The 23,850-nt window shown below is 36.6% G+C and overlaps 1 protein-coding gene across 4 annotated transcripts in view; it reads right to left on the bottom strand.

The window, feature by feature from the left end:
* Positions 1-23,850, bottom strand: part of FBXL2 (F-box and leucine rich repeat protein 2) — a 130,811-nt gene that overhangs the window by 61,742 nt on the left and 45,219 nt on the right. The window lies entirely within an intron of this gene.

The following is a 23,850-nucleotide window of genomic DNA, read 5'->3' as shown; positions in this document are numbered from 1 at the left end:
ATTGTTGCAACACCATTTGGTGAAAAAGATAGTTTCTCCATTAAATTGCTTTTTCTCCTGGGGTGTCTGGGTGGCTCAGTGAAGCATCTGACTCTTGATTTCGGCTCAGGTTATGATTTCAGTGTCCTGGGATCGAGCCCCATGTCAGGCTCTGCACTCAGGGGGGAGTCTGCTTGAGAGTCTCTCTCCCTCTTTTCCTCTCCCCCTCGCCCAGTCATGCATGCTTGCTTGCTGGCTCTCTCTCTCAAATAAATAAATAAATAAATAATTTTTAAAAATTAAATAAAAACTCCTTGGGGCATCTGGGTGGCTCAGTGGGGTAAAGCCTCTGCCTTTGGCTCAGGTCATGATCTCTGGGTCCTGGGATTGAGCTCCGCATTAGGCTCTCTGCTCAGCAGGAAGCCTGCTTCCTTCTGTCTCTCTCTCTCTGCCTGCCTCTCTGCCTACTTGTGATCTCTGTGAAATAAATAAAATCTTAAAAAAATTAAAACTCCTTTGTCAAAGATCAGTTGACTTTGTGTGGCTGTATTTCTGCAGTCTTTATTGTGTTCCACTGATCTATTTGTTTATTCTTTCAGCAAAATTATATTGTCCTGATTACTGCAGCATTACAGTAAACGTCTTTAAGTCATGTAGTGTCAGTCCTCCAGTTTTGATCTTCCTTAGTATTATACTGGCTTTTCTGAGTCTTCTAACTTTCCATATAAACTTCAGGATGAGCTTGTTGATATCCGCAAAATAACTTGGTGGTATTTTGACTGGGATTGTATTTGATTCTACAGATCAACTTGAGAAGAATGAACATTTTAACAACACTGGGTCTTCCTATCCAGGAATATATGTCATCTCTCCATTTATTTAGATTTTTACTTTTTTCATTGGCGTTTGGAGTTTTCATCATATAGATCCTATACAAATTATCCTAGATTTATACCTAAGTATTTCATTTTTATGCTAATGTAAATAGTATTGCTTCTCACTTCAATTTCTAGTTGTTCACTAATGGCATATAGGAAAGTAATGGTCTTTTACATATTAACATTGTATGCTAAAAACTTGCTGTAATTACTTATTAGTTACAGAAATGTTTTGTCACTTCTTTGGGATTTTCTCCATACATAATCATTTCATCTACAAACAAGACTAATTTGATTTCTTCCTTCTCAGTGTATACCTCCCCGCCTCCTTTTCTTATTTAATTGCATTAGCTAGGACTTCCAGTACTATGATAAATAGGAGCAGTAAGAGTGGCCATCCTTTTCTTATTTCTGATCTTGGGGAAAAAAGAATTGAGTTTCTCAGCTATTAAGTATAGTGTTAGCTGAAGGTTTTTTGTTGTTTTTCCTTTCTTTTCTTTCTTCCTTTCCTTCCCTCCCCTTTTCCTTTTGTTTTCCTTCCTTCTTTCCTTCCTTCCTTTCTTCCTTCCATAAGCTCTATGCCCAACCTGGGGCTTGAACTCATGAACTCAAGATCAAAAGTCACATGCTCTACTGACTGAGCCAGCCAGGCAGCCTGTTTTTTTGTAGATATTCTTGATCAAGTTGAGGAAGTTCCCCTCTATTCTTGGTCTGATGAGAGTTTGTCATGATGGACATTAGTATTTGTCAAATACTTTTTCTGCATCTACCAATGACCATATAATTTTTTCTTTTTTAAACAAGTGATGTGATGGATTACCTCAATTTTGGAATGAAGCATACTTGCATACCTGAAATAAATCCCACTTGGTTGTGGTGTATAATTCTTTTTATGCATAGTTTGATTTTTTTTTAAAATTTTTCAGCTTTCCAAGATTCATTGTTTATGCACTAATATTTTGTTGAAGACTTTGCATCTATGTTCACAAGATACATTACTCTGTAGTTTTTCCTTTCTATAATGTCTTTATCTGGTTTTGGTATGAGGGTAATGCTCTCTTCACAGAATGACCTAGGAAGTCTTCTGCTTCTGTTTTCTGGATGGCATAAAGAATTGGTATCATTTCAGGGAACCTAGGTGGCTCAGTTGGTTAACTGTCTGACTTCAGCTCAGGTCATGAGCTCAGGGTCATAAGATCAAGTCCTGAATCAGGCTCCCCAACCAGGAAGTCTGCTTGTCCCTCTCCTTCTGCTCCTCTTCCACCTACTCAAGCTCTTCACCACTCAAATAAATAGATAATATATTTTTAAAAATTGGTATTTTTTAAATTTTATAGAACTGACCAATGAAACCATCTGGTTCTGGTGCTTTCTGTTTGGGAAGGTTATTAATAATCAATTCAACATATTTAATAGATATATGTCCATTAAGTATATCTATTTCACTTGTGCAGGAGTTAGTATTTTTGTCTTATGAAGAATTGGTCCATTTAAGTGATCAAATTTGTGGACATAGAGAAGTTCATAATATTCCTTTATTATCCTTTTAATGTTCATGAGATTAGTAGTGATGATCCCGCTTCCATTTCTGTTATTAGCAATTTGTGTTTTCTTTCATTCTTGGTTAATCTGGCCAGAGGCTTGTCAATTTTATTGATCTTTCCAAAGAACCAATTTTGGTTTCATTGATTTCATCTACTGTTTTCAATTTCATTGAGTTCTACTCCATTTTTTTTTTTTTTAAGTAGGCAGAGAGGCAGGCAGAGAGAGAGGGGGAAGCAGGCTCCCCACTGAGCAGAGAGCCCGATGTGGGGCTCGATCCCAGGACCCTGGGATCATGACCTGGGCTGAAGGCAGAGGCTTAATCCACTGAGCCATCCAGGTGCCCCTGCTCCATTTTTTATTAGGTCCTTTCTTTTGCTTGCTTTAGACTTCTACTGATCCTCTTTCTCTAGTTTCCAAAAATGGAAAATCAGATTATTGTGCTTAATTACACTGACTGATTTTCAAATATACAAACAAATCCTGTGTTCCTAAAATAAACCCACTGGTTATAATTATTAGGCTTTTTATATATTGCTGGATTTGACTTGCTACTTTTATTCAGGATTTTTACATCTAAGCTCAAGACAAATATTGACCTGTAATTTTCCCTTCTTACAACATCCTCATTCAGTTTGGTAGGGTTAGGGTTATGTGGACCTCATAAAACTGCTCCTATACTTTGAAAAAGTCTCCATAAGATTGGTATCATTTCTTCCTTAAATTTTTGGAAAAATTTAAAGAAAAGCTTTCTGGGCTTGTTCTCTGCAGGAAAATTTTATTAATAAATTCTATTTAATAGATAACTTTTCAATGTTTCTTGGCCTTTTGACTAACGTCAAGTGTAGTAATAGGTAACTCCGGATTTTTAATTTCTTCTGGTTTTTAAAAGTGTGTTTTTCAAGGGATTTTCCCATTTAATCTAATTTCATACAGTTGTCAAATGCATTCCATAACTATGTCCATAATACTTTTAAAAATTGGTAATGTCCCTTTTTGGGAATTTTTCTGTTTTGTTTTGCTTTTTTCCCCTTGATCAGTCAAGCTACAGAGTTATCAATTTTAGTAATAAAAATTATCTTTGTTGATTTCTCTATTTCATTAATCTATGCTCTTATCTTCATCAATTTCTTCATTATAATTTCTTTGAACTTGCTGTGTTTTTCCTGTTACTTGAGATGGAACTTTTGATCACTGACTCTCATCCCTTCTTTTCTAATGCATGCATTTAAAGCATTTCCCTCTAAACACCATCCCACAAATTTTGATATGCCATACTTTCATTATTGTTTTATTTGAAATGCTTTGATTTCCACTATGATAAGTTTTTTGATCCAAGGATTTAGAAGTATGTAGCTTAATATTTGTTTTTCTTGATTTCTAGTTTAGTTCCACTATGGTCAGAGAACATACTCTAGATGATTTCAATTCTTTGATTTGTTGAATTTACATTATGACTCAACATATAATCTATTTTGATGTGTTTCATTTACATTTGAGAAGAATGTATATTCTAAAGTTATTGGATGTAGTGTCCTATATATATCTAGTTGGTTAAGTATGGTTCAAATCTCCTATATCCTTTCTAATTTTTTTTGTCTGATTAGTCTATCAGTTACTATAAGTCTATCAAGGGTATATTAAAGCTCTACATGTAATTTTGGATTTGTCCTTTTTTTCCCTTTAGTTTTGTTTTATATATTTTCAACTTATTAGGTTAATCAAAACTTAACATTCCTATTATTGTCCAATTGACATTTTCAAGAAATGTCTCTTTGTGTCTAATATACACCTTGCCTTAAGATCTACATGGTCAATGCTAACATAACCACAACAGCTTTTAATGCTTCCATCTTTTAATTTCAATCAAATTGTGTATCTTGTTATTTTTAAAACTCCAGTTTAACAGTTTGTCTTTTAATAGGAGTGTTAAGCTCATTTATACTTCATGTATATAGCTTAAATCTACTGTGTTGCCATTTGTTTTCCATTTTCCCCAACTGCTCTTTATTCTTTCACTCTCCTTTTAAGAATTCTTTAACCAGATAATTTATATTTATGTCTTTGGTGGTTGCTCTGAATACAATACATCCCCATTTCAGTCTAGCTTGAATTAATATTATATTGCCACAGCCACAATTACAATATAATCTCATTTAATTTATTTTTTGTGTTGTCATATATTTTACTTGACATACATCATAAATCAAACAATACAGTGTTATGATTTTTGCTTAAAACAATTATCTTTTAAGTAACTTTAAGAGGTAAAAGGTATTTTATATTTACCCACATACTTACCATTTATGGTATTCTTCATTCTTTTCTGTACATGATTTTCAACTCCCTTCAGCCTTAAGAACACCCTTTAGCATTTTGTACAGTATGGGAATGTCGGTGATGAATTCTGACAGTTTTTGTTTACCAGAAAATGCTTTTATTTTTAAAAGATAATTTTTTGGGGTGGCCTGGGCAGTTAAGCAACTGACTCTTGGTTTCAGCTCAGGTTGTGATCTTAAAGGTATGATCAAGTCCCAAGTCAGGCTCCACAGTCAGCGCAGAGTCTGCTTAAGACTCTTTCTTCCTCTCCCTCTGCACCCTCCACCCTCTCTTCTCTAAATGAAATCTTTAAAAAAAAAAAAAGATTATTTTGCTGGATATGTAATTTTGAGTTTTTTCTTTCTGCATTTTAAAGATGCCATTTCATTGTCTTTTGTTTTGAATTATTTCTTACAAGAATTCAATGAAAATTCATACTGTCATTACATACATATATTTAAAGATTTCTCTTTATCTTTGGTTTTCAATAATTTAACTGTAGTGTACTTAGGCGCTATTTTTCATTGCATTTATTCATTTATGGCATTTGCTAAACTTCCTGAATCTGTAGACTGTCATCAGATTTGGAAAATGTGGGGCTCTTTAACTTTTTATGCCCCACTCTTTCTCTGGACCTCCAATTCTATGTGTGTTAGACCATTTGAGCTGCCAATGATGTGTTAATTTTTGCTATCTCTTTTCTCTCTGTATGTCACTTCAAATAACTTTTATTAATCTATCTTGAAGTTCATCAATCTTATCTTTTGCAGTGTCCAATCTGCTGAAAAGCCTAACCAATTTTTTAAAAAAGATTTTATTTATTTATTTGATACACAGAGATCACAAGTAGGCAGAGAGGCAGGCGGGGTGGGGGGGAAGCAGGCTTGGGGCTTGATCCCAGGACCCTGAGATCATGACCTGAGCTGAAGGCAGAGGCTTTAACCCACTGAGCCACCCAGGCGCCCCAGATTAACCAATTTTTTAAAAAAATTTTAGTTTTGTATTTTTCAGTTTTAGAAATCCCATTTTTTAAAGAATTTCCACATCTCCTGAAATACCCTACCTCTTCACTCACTATAGCCATATTTTTCTGTGTATTCTTTAACATATTTTTTCATGATTAAAAAGATTCATTAATGTATGGTTGACATACAATATAATCTAGTATTCAGGTATACAGACTAGTGATTCAATAATTCTATACACTATGCTATGCTCACTGCAATAAGTGCAGTTAAGATTTTTTCACTGCATTACATTACAGTATTACTGACTATATTCCTTGTGCTGTATTTTTCATCCCCAAGACTTATAAGTGAGAGTTTGTACCTCTTAATTCCTTTCACCTGTTTCACCCACCCCTTGAACTCCTGTCCCTCTGGCAATGACCAGTTTGTTCTCTGTACTTATGATGCTTTTTTTTTTTTTTAAAGATTTATTTATTTGAGAGAGAGAGTGGGAGAGTGAGCATAGAGTGGGGAGGAGCAGAGGCAGGAGAGAATCCCAAGCAGACTCTGTGCAGAGTGTGGAACCCAACATGGGGCTTGATCTCAGGACCTGACATCACGACCTGAGCCACAACCAAAAGCCAGACACTTAACTGACTGTGCCATCCAGATGCTCCTCTGTACTTACGATTCTGCTTCTGTTTTTTGTTTGTTCATTTGTTTTTAGATTCTACATATAAGTATATGGTATTTGTCTTTGACTTACTTTGCTTAGCATAATACCCTCTAGGTCCATTTATGTTGTCATCAATGTCTAGATCTCATTGTTTTTTTTATGGCTGAGTAATTTTCCAATACGTGTGTATGTATGTATACAACTACACATATCTTTACCCAATTCATTTATCAATGGGCCCTTAGGTTGTTTCCATAATTTGCCTACTTTAAATAATGAGGCAATAAACACAGAGTTACATATATCTTTTCAAATTAGTGTTTTCATTTTCTTCAGGTAAATACTCATTGGTAGAATTACTAGACCATATGGTATTTCTGTTTTTAATATTTTGAGGAAGCTCCATGTTTCCCAAATTGGTTGTATTAATTTATATTCATAGCAACAATATAGGAGGGTTCCCTTTTCTCCACATCTTTGCCAACACTTGTTATTTCTTGCCTTTTTGATAATAGCCATTCTGACAAGCATAAGGTGGTACCTCATTGTGGTTTTGATTTGCATTTCCCTGATGACTAAAAATGTTGGACATCTTTCCTGTATCTGTTGTCCATCTTTCTGTCGTCTTTGAAGAAATGTCTATTCAGGTCCTCTGCCCATTTTTAAATCAGATTATTTGGGCTCTGAGTTACCAGAGTTCTTTATATATTTTGAATATTAGCCCCTTATCAGATATATCATTTCCATATATATTCTCCCATTCCGTAGGTTGTCTTTTTGTTTTGTTGATGGTTTTCTTTGCTGTGCAAAAGCTTTTTACCTTGGTATAGCCCCAAGTTTATTTTTGCTTTTGTTTCCCTTTCCTGAGAAGACACATCAATAATCTTTAATGTTTTGTAATAGTTCTTTTAAAATCCTAATATATTAATTCCTATAACTGGGTCATCTAAAAGTCTGCTTACACTGTTTTCTTTTGTTCATGGGTCACATTTTTTCTGCTCACTTGTATGTCTCATAATATTAGGCTCTACTCCAGACATTGTGACTAAACTAGTTAAGAATGTCATATCATTTGGCTTATTTCCCAGAGGGTAAGCCCCTTCCTCTATCTGCTCATTCAGGATCCTTCTTGAGTTGAGCTGGAGCTGGGTCATAGCTAAAATTAAATTTCACTTGTGAATGGGTCATCTCCAACTTCCTGAGCCATACATAACATTAAAAATATCTTGTCAGTGTATGATCTAGAAGTGTATGATCTAGAAGCAGTTTCAGATAGCTCTGGTTAGCCTCTGGATTTAAGTCTGGCAAGTACTCTGAATCCCATCATTGCAAGAATGAAGGCCTGGACAATTTCTTTCTGCTTTCCTTCATCCCTGTCTTCTTGGCAAAACTTCGTGGGGCCTAGGAGGAGTGGAGAGGAACTAACAGGAAAGAATAGCTAGACCGAATTATTTGTCATTGCATTTGAATCTCCAAAGCATGGCTGATTTAGCCTCTGTGTCTAAAGCAGGGCCATCTGTACCATGACTAGGCATTCACCACCAGGTATAGAAGCTGCTGTGGTTCTGCTCACTACAAAGGGCTTGTCCCTCTGAGAAATTCAGTTCTTTCAGACCTCCTCTTGTCCATTGCTCTTTGCTTACCCTATAGAAAGTATGACTTTTAAAATTTGTAATTTTTCTTGTGATTACCATAAAAGTCTTTCATGTAATTCCTAAGCAAAAGCAGAAGTCTAATAACTTTTTTTAATCTTAAGACCTATCTTACATTAATATTTCTTAAGTTGAAGTTAACCAACATATCTCCCACCAAAACTTAAATCACTTTAATTCTGATCACCACCCTCCCATCATCCAACTGAAACCATGAACAACTGTTCTGTCACTGCTTCCATGAAATCTTCCATGTTAGTTATTATCAATATTTTCTTTCCTTTTCTAAAGTCAATACTAAATAATATTTACCACATGGTTACATTTGGTTTACCAGTTTGTTTCTCACACATTCTTTCTGAGATCAAACTTATTAGATTTTATCCTTTAACAGTTCATTCAGACAGGTGAGTTCTAAAAGTTGCAACATTTTAATTGTGATTTTAAAAACTGAGGAAAAGTTCACATAACAAACCCACCTTAAAGTATACAATTCAGTGACATTTAGTTCATGCACAATGTTGTACAACCACCACCTCCAACTAGTTTCAAAATATTTTCATTACCCCAGAAGAAAACACCATGCCATTAAGCAGCTATTCTCTATTCCCCACTTCCTCTTATGCCATGGCAACCACCAACCCACCTTCCATCTTTGTGGATTTATCTATTCTGAATACTTCATATAAATGGAATCATACAATATGTGGCCTTTGGGTGTGGCTTCATTTGTTAGCAAAATATTTCTTAAGTTTATCCAAGTTGTAGCATGTATCAGTACTTCTTTCCTTTTTTATGGCTGAATAATACCCTACTGTATATGTATACCACATTTTGGTTATTCATTCATTATTGATGGACATTTGGGCTGTTTCCACATTTTGGCTATTATAAATAATGACACTCTATTTATATACAAGTATTTTTCAATTCTTTTGAGTATATATCTAGGAATAGAATTTCTGGATCATGTGGTAATTTTAACTTTTTGAAGAACTGCTAAAAACTGTTTTCCACAGTGCCTACACTATATTATAAAAAAGGTTTTTCATTTTAGAATGATTATTTAGGTAGGTAAAAAATTCCAAGTTTACATTTCCATTGATATATGGAAAATATTTTTCTACTCTTTGCTTCTATTGTTGCTGATGAGAGCTCTATTGTCAATTCAATTGTTAATCCTTTTAGGTAATTTTATTCTCTGAAGTTTAGCTGTTTCATTATGCCTAGGTACAAATTTATCTTTATTGATCCTGTTCAAGACCCACAGTGCTACTTTGAGGATTTATATCTTTATTCCATTCTGAAACATTATCAGTACTATTGCTTCAAATATTACCTCTTCTATATTTTCTCTATATTTGTCTATAATTTCCTTTAAACATATGTTGAGCCACTTAATCCCACCTTTTGAGTCACTTAGCCCTTTCTACATTTTTCTTTCTTTGCTGAACTATGTTAAATTTCCAATCTCTATTTTCCAGTTTCCTAATTCCATTTTTAGCTTGATCTAATTACTGTTTAATCCATTTACTCTACCTTATAGTGGACCATTTCCTTCAGTAACTACTAATATTTTATCATGACCTCATTTTCATCTGATTATTGATGTGTGGAAAGCTCATGTATCTTGGTTTGTGAAACGCCCCTATGATATGGTTTAACATTTGATTCTGCCAAATTCTTCAAAGATTTCACCTTTCCAGCATCAAGTTTACATTAATCTCTAGGCTTGGAATTTGAATCATCCACAAATGAAATGAGATTTTCCAAGAAAGAATGTCCCCCCCCAGAACCCTAAGCAGAAGCTTGTTTCTTTGGTTGTTTAAGTCCCATCTTACATGGTGGAGGAAACCATTCCAGAGTCTCTGCATTGTAGTGCTCACATATTTGATTGCTCTCCATTTACATGTGAAGTCTCATCTCCTTTCCTTGGCGGCATCAAAATCCCAGCCACTAGTTATTACAGACAGCCTGGTAGCTGATTTGCTAACCACTGCCAGTTATCCATACACTACAATTCATTCTTGAACTATGTATTTCCTTTTTTGTTCTATTATAACCACTGTATCTCCTTGTGTTTTCATACTAGCTCAATTATAAGATTATAGGATGTTCCTTTACTTTGATAACAACAGCATGGTATATAGAATGCTCTAGGAGTAGAATGCCAGCTACCCTTCACTTCCCTTACTACAGCAAAGAAAACTATGTATATGAGCTAGATTTTTGATTAGACATATGACCTATAGTGTTGAATGATCTATTAAACTGGAAGTTTGTGCTCTGCCTAAAAGAATAAAAATTACATGCCTTATCTTTTATAGGTAGATATATGGAGATTTGTGAGGATTTTTTATCTGTTTATTTGTTTTATAGATTATAAAACTAACACATCCTGGAAACAATTTTTGTTGGCTGAAGAACAATACGGTATAAAGGAAGAACATGAGATTTGAAGTTAAAAGCCTTGAAGTCTCAGATCCACACAGACCCTTTAAATTCCAAATCTCATGTTTTTAAACAATTGTGGAATCTTGATTAAGTCACTCAACCTTTGAGCTTGAGATCTTTTATTAATATTGTTCCTTCTACTTGAAAAGATTGAGTATCAAGTGATGATTATGAAACTGCTACAATATACTCAGAGAACATTCCTTTTTCCTTCAAAATAATAATCATTAGTGAACCTTAGACTGAATCAACAGAGGCAGAACCTTAACAGACCTTTAGGAAAGTGTGGGGAACTTTAAATTATCACATGAATGTTAGTTGTTTTGCTAAGAACTGCTGTGGGTTAGGTGTGGTAGTAAGACCCAGAATATGACTTTTGGCATTTCTATATTTATACACTTCATATCCTTAGAACAGCTAGGATAAAAAATAACAAAAAGTGATGCCAGGCCCTCCCTACATTCTTCAAAGAACTACCTACTTAGAATAATGCCTCCAAACATGAAAATATGGGCTTCATTTTTTTTGTGTGCAAATAAATAGTCTCTGAAATGTGGGTACAGAAGACAAAATTTTTCCTAAACCCTGTTGCACTAAGCCTGTTCTCACATACTAAGGTAAATGAGTGAAGAGAAAACAATTATGTTCATTTACTAAATATTAAATTTGAGGTTTCAGAGCATTGGTTTGATGATGTTATCTAAAAGAGAAAAAAAAAACCAACCCTAAGAGTTAACCACTTCAGGAATGTTTCCAAAAGTACAGACACTATTTACACTTTTTAATCTCAGAGTGTGAGAGCTGAGGCATGTTAACAGGAGATATACCTTTTTCTTTATTCAACATTTTTATTGTGTCGTTTGCTAAAGCTATAAAGCTTTTTAATTTAAAATACAATAAAGAGGAGCAAGATGGCGGAGGAGTAGAACACCTAAATTTCATTGGGTCCCAGGAGTTCTGCTAGATAGTTATCAAACCATTCTGATCACCTACAAACTCAACAGGAGATAAAAGAGAAGAAGAGCAGCAATTCTAAGAACAGAAAAGCACCACTTTCTGGAAGGTAGGACCTGAAGAGAAGTGAATCTGAGGCAACATTCAGGAAGACAGATCACAGCGGGAGCACAAAATCAGAACTTTTAGAAGTCTGCTCCACTGAGGGACATTGCTCCAGAGGCTAAGGGGGGGGGGTGGAGCCCTCGTGGGGACAGTGTGGTCTCAGGACCCTAAGGGTCACAAAAAGACCAGGGGTGTCTGAGTGCAGCAGACCCCCCAGGTATCAAACCAGGGAAGCTGGCTGCAGAGACAGAGCTGAGCAGTGGGCTCTCATCTCAGGATTACCTTAAACTGTGATCCAAGGCACAGGTGGGCCATTGCTCCTTGAAAAGGGACCCCACAAGTGGCAGATCTGGAGACACCCCATCCTTCTGGAAGGAGTGGTGGGGGAGCATGTGGCAGGAATCTGCTGGGCTTGGAGACTCCAAACAGGGCCATGCACCAGAGACAGAAACGCTCAGTCATAGGACGAGTGAGCCTGGACTGCAGCCAGAGACCAGGGAGACAGGAGGTACTGATTGCTTTTCTCTGAGGGCACACTAAGGACCAGGGCCCTGAGCTCTCGGCTCTCTGGCACCAGAGATTGGGAGGCCGCCATCTTCATTCCCATCCTCCAAAGCTGTATGGAAAGGGTTCAGGGAACAAAAGCTCCCAAGAGCGAACCCAAGATTACTTAGCCTGGCCCCTGGAAAGGGCGGTGCAATTCTGCCTCAGCGCAAAGACATTTGAGAATCACTGCAACAGGCCCCTCCCCCAGAAGATCAGCAAGAACATCAAGCCAAGACCAAGTTCACGAATCAATGAGAACTGTGGAATAGAACTAGGGGAAGCAACACATAGGATTCATGGCCTCTCCCCCCATGATCCTTTAGTCTTGCAAAGTTAAATTTTTTTAAAAAAATTTTATTTCTTTTCAGCGCAACGGTATTCATTGTTTTTGTGCCACACCCAGTGCTCCATGCAATCCATGCCCTCCCTAATACCCACCACCTGGTTCCCCCAACCTCCCACCCCCTGCCCCTTCAAAACCCTCAGATTGTTTTTCAGAGTCCATAGTCTCTCATGGTTCACCTCCCCTTCCAATTTCCCTCAACTCCCTTCTCCTCTCCATCTCCCCTTGTCCTTCATGTTATTTGTTATGCTCCACAAATAAGTGAAACCATACGATAATGGACTCTCTCTGCTAGACAGCATGGTACTGGCATAAAAACAGACACATAGGGACGCCTGGGTGGCTCAGTTGGTTGGACGACTGCCTTCGGCTCGGGTCATGATCCTGGAGTTCCGGGATCGAGTCCCGCATTGGGCTCCCGGCTCCGCGGGGAGTCTGTTTCTCTCTCTGACCTTCTCCTCACTCATGCTCTCTCTCACTGTCTCTCTCTCAAATAAATAAATAAAAATCTGAAAAAAAAAAAAAAAAAACCAGACACATAAACCAGTGGAACAGAGTAGAGAGCCCAGATATGGACCCTCAACTCTATGGGCAAATAATCTTTGACAAAACAGGAAAAAATATAAAGTGGAAAAAAGATAGTCTCTTCAATAAATGGTGCTGGGAAAACTGGACAGCTATATGTAGAAGAGTGTAACTCGACCATTCTCTTACACCGTACACAAAGATAAACTCGAAATGGATAAGAGACCTCAACGTGAGACAGGAATCCATCAGAATCCTACAGGAGAACATAGGCAGTAACCTCTTCTATATCAGCCACAGCAACTTCTTTCAAGCTCCAAAGGCAAAGGAAACAAAAGCAAAAATGAACTTTTGAGACTTCATCAAGATCAAAAGCTTCTGCACAGCAAAGGAAACAGTCAACAAAACAAAGACGCAACCCACGGAATGGGAGAAGATATTTGCAAATGACAGTACAGACAAAAGGTTGATATCCAGGATCTATAAAGAACTCCTCAAACTCAACACACACAAAACAGACAATCATATTAAAAAATGGGCAGAAGATAGGAACAGACACTTCTCCAATGAAGACATACAAATGGCTAACAGACACATGAAAAAATGTTCATCATCACTAGCCATCAGGGAGATTCAAATTAAAACCACATTAGGATACCACTTTACACCAGTTAGAATGGCCAAAATTAGCAAGACAGGAAACAACATGTGTTGGAGAGGATGTGGAGAAAGGGGAACCCTCTTACACTGTTGGTGGGAATGCAAGTTGGTGCAGCCACTTTGTAGAACAGCGTGGTGATTCCTCAAGAAATTAAAAATAGAGCTTCCCTATGACCCTGCAATTGCACTACTGGGTATTTACCCCAAAGATACAGATGTAGTAAAAAGAAGGGCCATCTGTACCCCAATGTTCATAGCAGCAATGGCCACAGTCACCAAAATGTGGAAAGAACCAAGATGCCCTTCAACGGGGGATAAGGAAGATGTGGTCCATATACACTATGGAGTATTATGCCTCCATCAGAAAGGATGAATACCCAACTTTTGTATCAACATGGACGGGACTGGAAGAGATTATGCTGAGTTAAGTAAGTCAAGCAAAGTTAAATTGTTTAAAATTTATTTTTATCTTCTATATTTTTATTTTTCCTCTTTCCTATTTTCACCATTTTAAACTATTTTATCTAATCAATACTTTTTAAAAACTTTAAAAATTTTCATTGTTATAGTCATATTCTATTCCTTTATTGTATTTAACCTTGTTTTTTGTATACATGTTAAGTTTTTGTTTCTTTAAAATTTTGGGATACAGTTTCTTCTAACAGATCAAAATATACAATAAATCTAGTGTGTAGCTTTTTCTTCTAGTCTCCAGCCGGATCACACTCTCTCCTTTTTTTTTTTTTTTTCCTTCTTATTTCAACCAACTTCTTATCTTCTCAATTCCTTTTTTAGAATCTTTTTAAATTTTCATCTTTACAGCCATATTCCACCCCTTCATCATGTTTACCCTTATTTTTGTATATATATTAGTTTTTCTTTCTTTAAAATTTTGGAAGGCAGTTTCTTCCAACATACCAAAATACACCCAAAATCAAATGTGTGGCTCTGTTTTAATCATATATATATATTTTTTTTCTTTCTCCTACAGACGCCCCCCTCCCCACCCAGGTTTTGGATCTCTTCTGATTTGGTTAGTGTACATTTTTCTGAGGTCGCTGCTACATTTTTAGTATTTTGTTCTCTCATTCAGCTATTCTTATCTGGATAAAATGACAAGGCAGAAAAACTCACCTCAAAAGAACAAGAGGCAATACCGATAGCTAGGGACCTAATCAATATGGATGTCAAATGTCAGATGTAGAACCAGAGTTCAAAATGATGTTTATCAAGATGCTAGTTGGGCTTGAAAAAAGCATAGGACACTAGAGAATCCCTTTCTGGAGAAATAAAAACCCTTTCTGGAGAAATAAAAGAACTAAAATCTAACCAAGTTGAAACCGAAAAAGTTATTAATGAAATGCAATAAAAAATGGAGGCTCTTACTGCTAGGATAAATGAGGCAGAAGAGAGAATTAGTAATATAGAAGATCAAGTGCTGGAGAATAAAGAAACTGAGAAAAAAGGAGATAAACAACTACTTTATGCAAGAGGAGAATTTGACAGATAAATAATACCATAAGATGAAATAATATTAGAATAATCGGGATCCCAGAACAAGAAGAAAGAGAGAAAGGGGCAGAAGGTATATTAGAGCAAATTATAATGCGGAATTTCCCTAATTTGGTGAAGAGAGCAGGCATCAAAATCCAGGAGGCAAAGAGAATCCACCTCAAAATCAATAAAAATACGTCAACAGCCTGTCATCTAATAGTAAAACATAGAAGTCTCAGTGATAAGGAGAAAATCCTGAAAGCAGCTCAGGACAAGAAGTCTGTAACCTACAGCGGTAGAAATAATAGACTGGCAGCAGACCTATCCAGAGAGACCTGGCAGGCCAGAAAGGACTGACATGATATATTCAGAGAACTAAACAAGAAAAATATGCAGCGAAAATACTATATCTAGCTAGGCTGTCACTGAAAATAGAAGAAATATAAAGCTTCCAGGAAAAACAGAAACTAAAAGAATCTGCTATCACCAAACCAGCCCTATAAGAAATATTGAAAGGGGTCCTCTAAGCAAAGGAGAACATAGAAGTAACAGACCAGAAAGGAACAGAGACAACATACAGAAGCAGTCACCTTATAGGCAATGCAATGGCACTAAATTCATACCTTTCAATAGTTACCCTGAATGTAAATGGGATAGATGCCCCAATCAAAAAACACTGGGTATCAGAATGGATTAAAAAAACAAGCCCCACTGATACGCTGTCTGCAAGAAACTCATTTTCGACCCAAAGACACCTCCACATTTAAAGTGAAGTGGTGGAAAACAACTTACCATGCTAATGGACATCAAAAGAAAGCTGGGGTGGCAATCCTTATATCAGATAAATTAGATTTTAGACCAAAGGCTATAATAAGACCCAAAGAAGGACAATTATATACTTAAAGGGTCTACCCAAGAAGAAGATCTAACCATTTTAAATATCTATGCCCCTAACATGGAATCACCCAATTATATAACCTAATTAATTACAAAATCAAAGAAACACATTGACAATAATACAATAATAGTAGGGGACTTTAATAACCCCCTCACTGAAATGGACAGATCATCCAAGCAAAAGATCAACAAGGAAATAAAGGCCTTAAATGACACACTGGACCAGATGGACATCACATACATATTCAGAATATTCCATCAGAATACACATTCTTCTCTAGTGCACACGGAACATTCTCCAGAACAGATCACATCATGGGTCCCAAATCAAGTCTCACCCAGTACCAAAAAGATTGTGATCATTCCCTGCATATTTTCAGAACACAATGCTTTGAAACTCGAACTCAACCACAAGAGGAAAGTTGGAAAGAACTCAAATACATGGAGGCTAAAGAGCATCCTACTAAAGAATGAAGGGGTCAACCAGACAAAGAAGAATTTTAAAAATTCACGGAAACAAATAAAAATGAAAACACAACTGTTCAAAATCCTTGGGATACAGCAAAGGTGGTCCTGAGAGGAAGTATACACTGATACAAGCCTTTCTCAAGAAACAAGAAAGGTCTAAAAAATACAAAACCTGACCCTACACCAAAGGGAGCTGGAGAAAAAACATCAAATAAAGCCTAAACCTAAACCCCACAGGAGAAAAGAAATAATAAAGATCACAGCACAAATCAATGAAATAGAAACCAAAAGAACAGTAGAACAGATAAATGAATCTAGGAGCTGATTCTTTGAAAGAATTAATAAGATTGATAACCCCCTGGCCAGACTTATCAAAAAGAAAAGAGAAAGGACCCAAATTAATGAAATCATGAATGAAAGAGGAGAGATCACAACCAACACCAAAGAAATACAAACAATTTTAAGAACATATTATAAGCAACTATATGCCAGCAAAGTAGACAATCTGGAAGAAATGGATGCATTCCTAGAGACATATAAACTCCCAAAACTGAACCAGGAAGAAATAGAAAACCTGAACAGACCCATAACCAGTAAGGAGATTGAAGCAGTCATCAAAAATCTCCCAAAAAACAAGAGCCCAGGGCCAGACAGCTTCCCAGGGGAATTCTTCCAAACATTTAAAGAAGAATACCTATTTTCCTGAAACTGTTGCAAAAAATAGAAATGGAAGGAAAACTTCCAAACTCATTTTATGAGGCTAGTATTAACTTGATCCCAAAACCAGACAAAGACCCCATCAAAAAGGAGAATTACAGACCAATATCCCTAATGAACATGGACGCAAAAATGCTCACCAAAATACTAGCCACTAAGATCCAACGGTACATTGAAAGGATTATTCACCACGACGAAGTGGGATTTATTCCTCGGCTGCAAGGTTCGTTCAACATCCACATACCAATCAATCTGGTACATTAATAAAAGAAAGAGCAAGAACCATATGATACTTTCTATAGACCCTGAAAAAGCATTTGACAAAGTACAGCATTCTTTCTTGATCAAAACTCTTCAAAATGTAGGGATAGAGGGTATATACCTCAATATCATCAAAGCCATCTATGAAAAACCCACAGTGAATATCATTCTCAATGGGGAAAAACTCTCAGTTCCCCTAAGGTCAGCAACATGGCAGGGCTATACACTATCACCACCACTATTCAACATAGTATTAGCAGTCCTAGCCTCATTGCTTCTTGGCCTTTTGGCTAAGATCAAATATAGAAGTCCTAGCTTCAGCAATCAGACAACAAAAAGAAATAAAAGGCATCCAAGTCACCAAAGAAGAAGTCAAAGTCTCACTCTTTGCAGATATGATACTTTATGTGGAAAACCCAAAAGACTCCACTCCAAAACTGCTAGAACTCATAGAGGAAATAAGTAAAGTGGCAGGATATAAAATCTACGCACAGAAATCAGTTGCATTTCTATACACCAACAACAAGACAGAACAAAGAGAAATTAAGGAGTCAATCCTATTTACAACTGGACACAAAACAATACGATACCTAGGAATAAACCTAACCAAAGAGGCAAAGAATCTAGTCTCAGAAAACTATAAAGTACTTATAAAAGAAATGGAGGAAGACACAAAGAAATGGAAAAACATTCCATGCTCATGGATTGGAGGAAAAAATATTGTGAAAATGTCTATGCTACCTAAAGCAATCTATACATTAAATGCAATCCCTATCAAAATACCATCATTTTTTCCCCAAAGAAATGGAAATCTTAAAATTTATATGGAACCAGAAAAGACCCCAATTAGCCAGAAGAATGCTGAAAAAGAAAACCAAAGTTGGCAGCATCACAATTCCAGACTTCAAGCTCTATTACAAAGCTTTCATCATCAAGACAGTATGGTACTGGCACAAAAACAGACACATAGAAATAGACTCAAAATGGATGAAAGACCTCAATGTGAGACAGGAATCCATCAAAATCGTTGAGAACACAGGCAGCAACTTCTTCTTAGAAATATCGCCAAAGGCAAGGGAAGCAAGGGCAAAAATGAACTATTGGGACTTCATCAAGATCAAAAGCTTCTGCACAACAAAGGAAACAGTCAACAAAACCAAAAGACAACTGACAGAATGGGAGAAGACATTCACAAATGACATATCAGATAAAGGGCTAGTATCGAAAAAATCTATAAAGAACTTCTCAAACTCAACACCCAAAGAATAATCCAGTCAAGAAATGGGCTAAGACATGAACAGACATTTCTGCAAAGATGACATCTAATGGCCAACAGACACATGAAGACATGCTCCACATCACTCGGCATCAGGGAAATACAAATCAAAGCCTCAATGAGATACCACCTCACACCAGTCAGAATGGCTAAAATTAACAAGTCAGGAATCGACAGATGTTGGTGAGGATATGAAGAAAGGGGAACCCTTTGCCAGTGTTGGTGGGAATGCAAGCTGGTGCAGCCACTCTGGAAAACAGCATTGAAAACAGAGCTACCCTATGACCCAGCAATTGCACTACTGGGTATTTACCCTAAAGATACAAATGTAGTGATCCGAAGGGGCACGTGCACCTGAATGTTTATAGCAGCAATGTCCACAATAGCCAAACTATGGAAAGAAGCTAGATGTCCAGCAACCGATGAATGGATAAAGAAGAGGTGGTATATATACATGATGGAATACTATACAGTCATCAAAAAATCCAAAATCTTTCCATTTGTGACAACATGCATGGAACTAGAGGGTATTATGCTGAGCGAAATAAGTCAATGAGAGAAAGACAATTATCATATGATCTCTCTAATCTGAGGAATTTGAGAGGCAGAGTGGGGGATCATGTGGGTAAGGGAGGGAAAAATGAAATAAGATGGCACTGGGGAGGGAGACAAACTGGAAGAGACTCTTAATCTCAGGAAACAAACTGAGGGCTGCTGCGGGGGAGGGGCGATGGGGTTGCTGGGTGATGGACATTGGGGAGGGTATGTGCTATGGTGAGTGCTGTGAACTGTGTAAGACTGATGATTCACAGATCTGAACCCCTGAAACAAATAATACAGTACATGTTAATAAAAAATACATATATAATAAAGATAAGACTACAAAGAGAAAACAGCACCACAACAGCAAAACTAGCTTCATATGAATGTAGTCTCTTTTTGGTTTCAACCCTCCGTATTTTCAAGAGAAGTTAAAACTAAGTTATTAAGATGTGCAATCATTACATTTTCTAAAAAAAGAACAGATACTTTTATGGTTAATTGAATAATCTAATTATTCAATTACTATCTTATGAATAAAGATTTCATCATAAATATTGAGCACTAAATAGTAACTAAAATAAAACACATCACAAAAAGATGTTAGTCAGCTTCTGACTAAAGTTACTTAAAAAACATTTTTTAAATTTTAATTTTTAAAAATTTTATTAAGTTCTTTAATTCCAGTATAGTTAACAGTGTTTTATTAGTTTCAGGTGTACAATATAGTGACTCAACAATTCTCTACATTACTCAGTGCTCACCATAGTAAGTGTAGTACTTAATCTCCATCACCTATCTACTGAATCCCCACCCTAAAAGACATTTTAACAAAAACAGTGTAAAGATCAGTGACTTCATGCAAAATTCAAGATGCTTAAACAATGATGAATCTACTTCTGCCATAATGCTAGTGATCTTAAGGAATCTATCACTGAGTTTCTAGAAGAAAAACTTGACTTTTACAATATAAGTCAGGGGTGCCTGGGTTGCTCAGTGGGTTAAGCCTCTCTGCCTTCCGCTCAGGTCATGATCTCAGGGTCCTGGGATCGAGTCCCATATTGGGCTCTCTGCTTGGCAGGGAGCCTGCTTTCTCCTCTCTCTCTCTGCCTGCCTATCTGACTACTTGTGATCTCTCTCTGCCAAATAAATAAATAAAATCTTAAAAAAAAAAAAGAAAAGAAAAGTGGGCTCAGATCTAATCCAAAGCAGAGACTACAATCTGGCCCTTTAATTTAAAATATAAGTCAACTGAATGATGGAAAAAGTGAAAATTTCCAACGTTAGATCATTGCACCACGGAGCTAGAGAAGGGAAATTTGCAAAATCAACATAGGAAAGGAAATCCAGGTAGAATATATTATAAAGATTGAACCAAATTACAATACAGAATGAAAAAAGTAACTGAATTTTAATAAACATAATTTGAGAAATTAACAGTGAACTTAGCAAAGTGTGATTCAAAAGGTTAGAACACAACAAATGGGAACAGTTCTGAATAAGAAGTGGGAAATAAAGTATTTATAAAGATTAGAGATACCTAACCCTAAAAGACAGCCAAGGAAGGGGAGATGAAGTAACAAGGTGGTTAGTTAGGTACATCAACAAAAAACTAATCAGGAAACAAATCAAGAAAAGAAAAAATGTAGTATACCTTCATACCTTTCAAACTTATCATAAATTTTTTATTAGGAATATTTTGATACACACAAAAGAATATATAACACTTTATAATCCCTAATAAGAGTGTATGAATCACCACTGAAACTTAAAAACTAGATCATTACTAGTATCATGGTATCTACTTTGTGTTCCTCCCTTACTTCCTTTCTCTACCTCTCAACCAGTAAGTATGCTCATGATTTCTGCTTTTTGTTCCCTTCAGGGTTTTACCACAATGTATACATTCCTAAAATGTGGCTTTTTAAAATTTTGAATCTTAAAAAAATAGTATATGCTGTATAGTCTTTTGAAACTAGCTTTTTTCCCCACTAGCATTATAATACTAAGACTTATCCATGCTATTTTGTGAGATTTAGTACATTTCACTATGTTTATACTTCACATTATACATTATATCACATATTTATCATCTACATTAATAATATTCCATATTCCAGTGAGTACTTGGTTATTTTCAGTATTTTTGCTATTAAGAATAGTGCTACTATGAACATTTTTTTAAAGATTTTTGTTTATTTATTTGAGAGGGAGAGAGCATGAGCAGGGGAGGCAGAAGGAGGAAGGAGATGGACAAGCAGACTCCGTGCTGAGCATCAAGACTGATGTAAGGCTCAATCTCATGACCCTGAGATCATGATCTGAGCCAAAGCCAAGAGCTGGATGCTCAACTGACTGAGCCACCCATACACTACTGAACATTTTTATACATGTCACCTGGTTTACATTTGTAAGAGCTTCTTTAGTGTATACTCAAAAGTTGCAATGCTTGGTCAATGCCAATGTTCAATTTTATAGGCCAGTGACAACTGTTTCCCAGATACACATCTATACTTCATTTCCTAGCCTCCCTTGCAGTACAAGCAGGCACATAACTAACAGCTAGCCACAGGAAGGTGCCCAGCTGGAAGGAAGCCATGGTTGAAAACAATACAACTTCTTTCAAACAGGTCCTTAATAACTATAGGGAGCAGGGCCTCCTCGATGCCTCCACACACCATTCCCAACTTTATTAGACAAACAGTAAGTAAACTTCTGTTGTGTTTTAGACATTAGATAATTATTAAATACATATGCCACACTAGTCTACTCTACACTAGTGTAGACAGAGACAACTTGAAGGGGGGGCTTCTAGAACAAAAATCTAAAATATGTGACATCTGCCTAGTGGCTGACAGCAAAGGAAACAGAGCAGATAACTATGTGATACTACTGCCTGTGATAATGTGGAGGGCAGACACAGTATGTAGATCTAATTTAGAGAAGAGGTTACAAAGTGCCAAAAGGTTAGTGACTAATGGCTTATCATTGCTGTGGTTAGCAAGGCATTACAAGAAAGAAAGTACTCAGGAAAAAACTAGTTGTCTTGCAAGCAGAAATAAAAGGGGAGAGAGCACAGAAACTGAAAGCCTTAGACTGTTGAAAAAGCCAATTATGTCTAAACATTACTTTCCAAATTTAAAAGTATCTTGGGCTACAGGAGATTGCTTGAAATTCTTTGTTATATACATTAAACCCTGTAGCAAAGACTAAATTAAAGTTGCCCTGTTTCTTTCCAACCCTATTATTGTTGTAGATATCTCTGGAGAGATACTACTGAGAAAGAGAGGCACAGAGGCAAAAACTAAAATATAGGAGTCCTAAGGCTGCAGTCTAAGAAATAACTGGGTGGGGTTACAGGCATAGGAACTAGAATCAAACAAATCAGATGAGCAGTGAGTTATTAAATTCTGTCAAAGAATTCATCCAAAATCTTAGTCTAAATTATACCACTTAGAAACTAATCCTCAGATCTCCAAAACTGCATAGGTAAGAAATGACTATGAAATAGGAAGAAACCCCAAGACAGGAATATTCCCTAACATCCACTTCAGGTTAGTTATGGAAGATAATGGGTGAGGAAGAACCTTCCAAAGGCTGGAGTTAAGAGTCACCAAAAAAAACAGTGGGAAAAGAGTTCTTCACAGAAGAGAGAGTAGGACCTTCCCCTACTGCCAGCACAAGCTTGACTAGCAGAATCTCATCATTGCTATATATACTGTGTGTCTTCCCCTTCCCAAATTTTGTTTATTGCAGTCACCTTGTCCCTGATCCTGAATAAGGGGAGGGGCAGTAGCTGGGAAAAGTTAACAAAATCAGGAAGCACCACATGGAGATATGACAGAGAAGACTGCATATCAGCCAGAGATCCTACGCTTGGAGCTGGATGCAGTGAATGGATGGGATTTGGTTTACCTTTTGGGGATGAGGTGTGTTCTGTGTGGAAATAAGGGTCACCAATATGGTAATCTGGTCACCAGAAAGGCAGACTAGGGCATAAATGGCTAGCTGCTCATCAAATGTCATGTTTTTCTCTTTCCCTGGGCATGCATGCCTACTGTGTGCCCAGGAAGAACAGGGCTATATGGATTTTGGAGAGCAGCTAGCTGCCTCTTCCTCTTTTGCAGCAGTCAGGTGGTGCTATGTGGTTTAAATGTGGGAACATGATATGTGCCACTTGCACACACAGAAATCTCCTAGCAATCCTCAAAATATGCTCCAGAGACCCATGAAAATCATCTGAGACTCTTTCAGGAATTCCATAGATCAAAACTATTCTTAATACAAAGATGTCATTTACCTTTTCCGTATTAACCCTTCCACTAATGGTGCAAAAGAAATGGTGGGCAAACTGCTGGTTCCTGAGCACAAATAAAGGCAGTGGGAAACTGTACTTAAGAGTCATTTTAGCCTTCAATGCCAGGCCCTCAGTGTTTAAAACCCAAAATAACAATCATTAAACAAAACAAAACAAAACAAAACAGAAGTTCTACTTAAGAATGTCCTGGACAAAGCAGAAACAAATGATTGATTTTATTGAATCTTAACTTTTGAGCACATATCTTTTTAATTTCTGTGTGACAAAATGGTAGGTACACATAAAAGGTTTCAAATGGT

The sequence above is a fragment of the Lontra canadensis genome, unplaced genomic scaffold (genome assembly GCF_010015895.1).
Source record: "Lontra canadensis isolate GAN:19392208 unplaced genomic scaffold, GSC_riverotter_1.0 scaffold20, whole genome shotgun sequence".
Classification (NCBI taxonomy): Eukaryota; Metazoa; Chordata; class Mammalia; order Carnivora; family Mustelidae; genus Lontra; species Lontra canadensis.
Note: the sequence above shows the minus strand (reverse complement) of the source record. Positions and strands in the feature narration are given on the sequence as shown.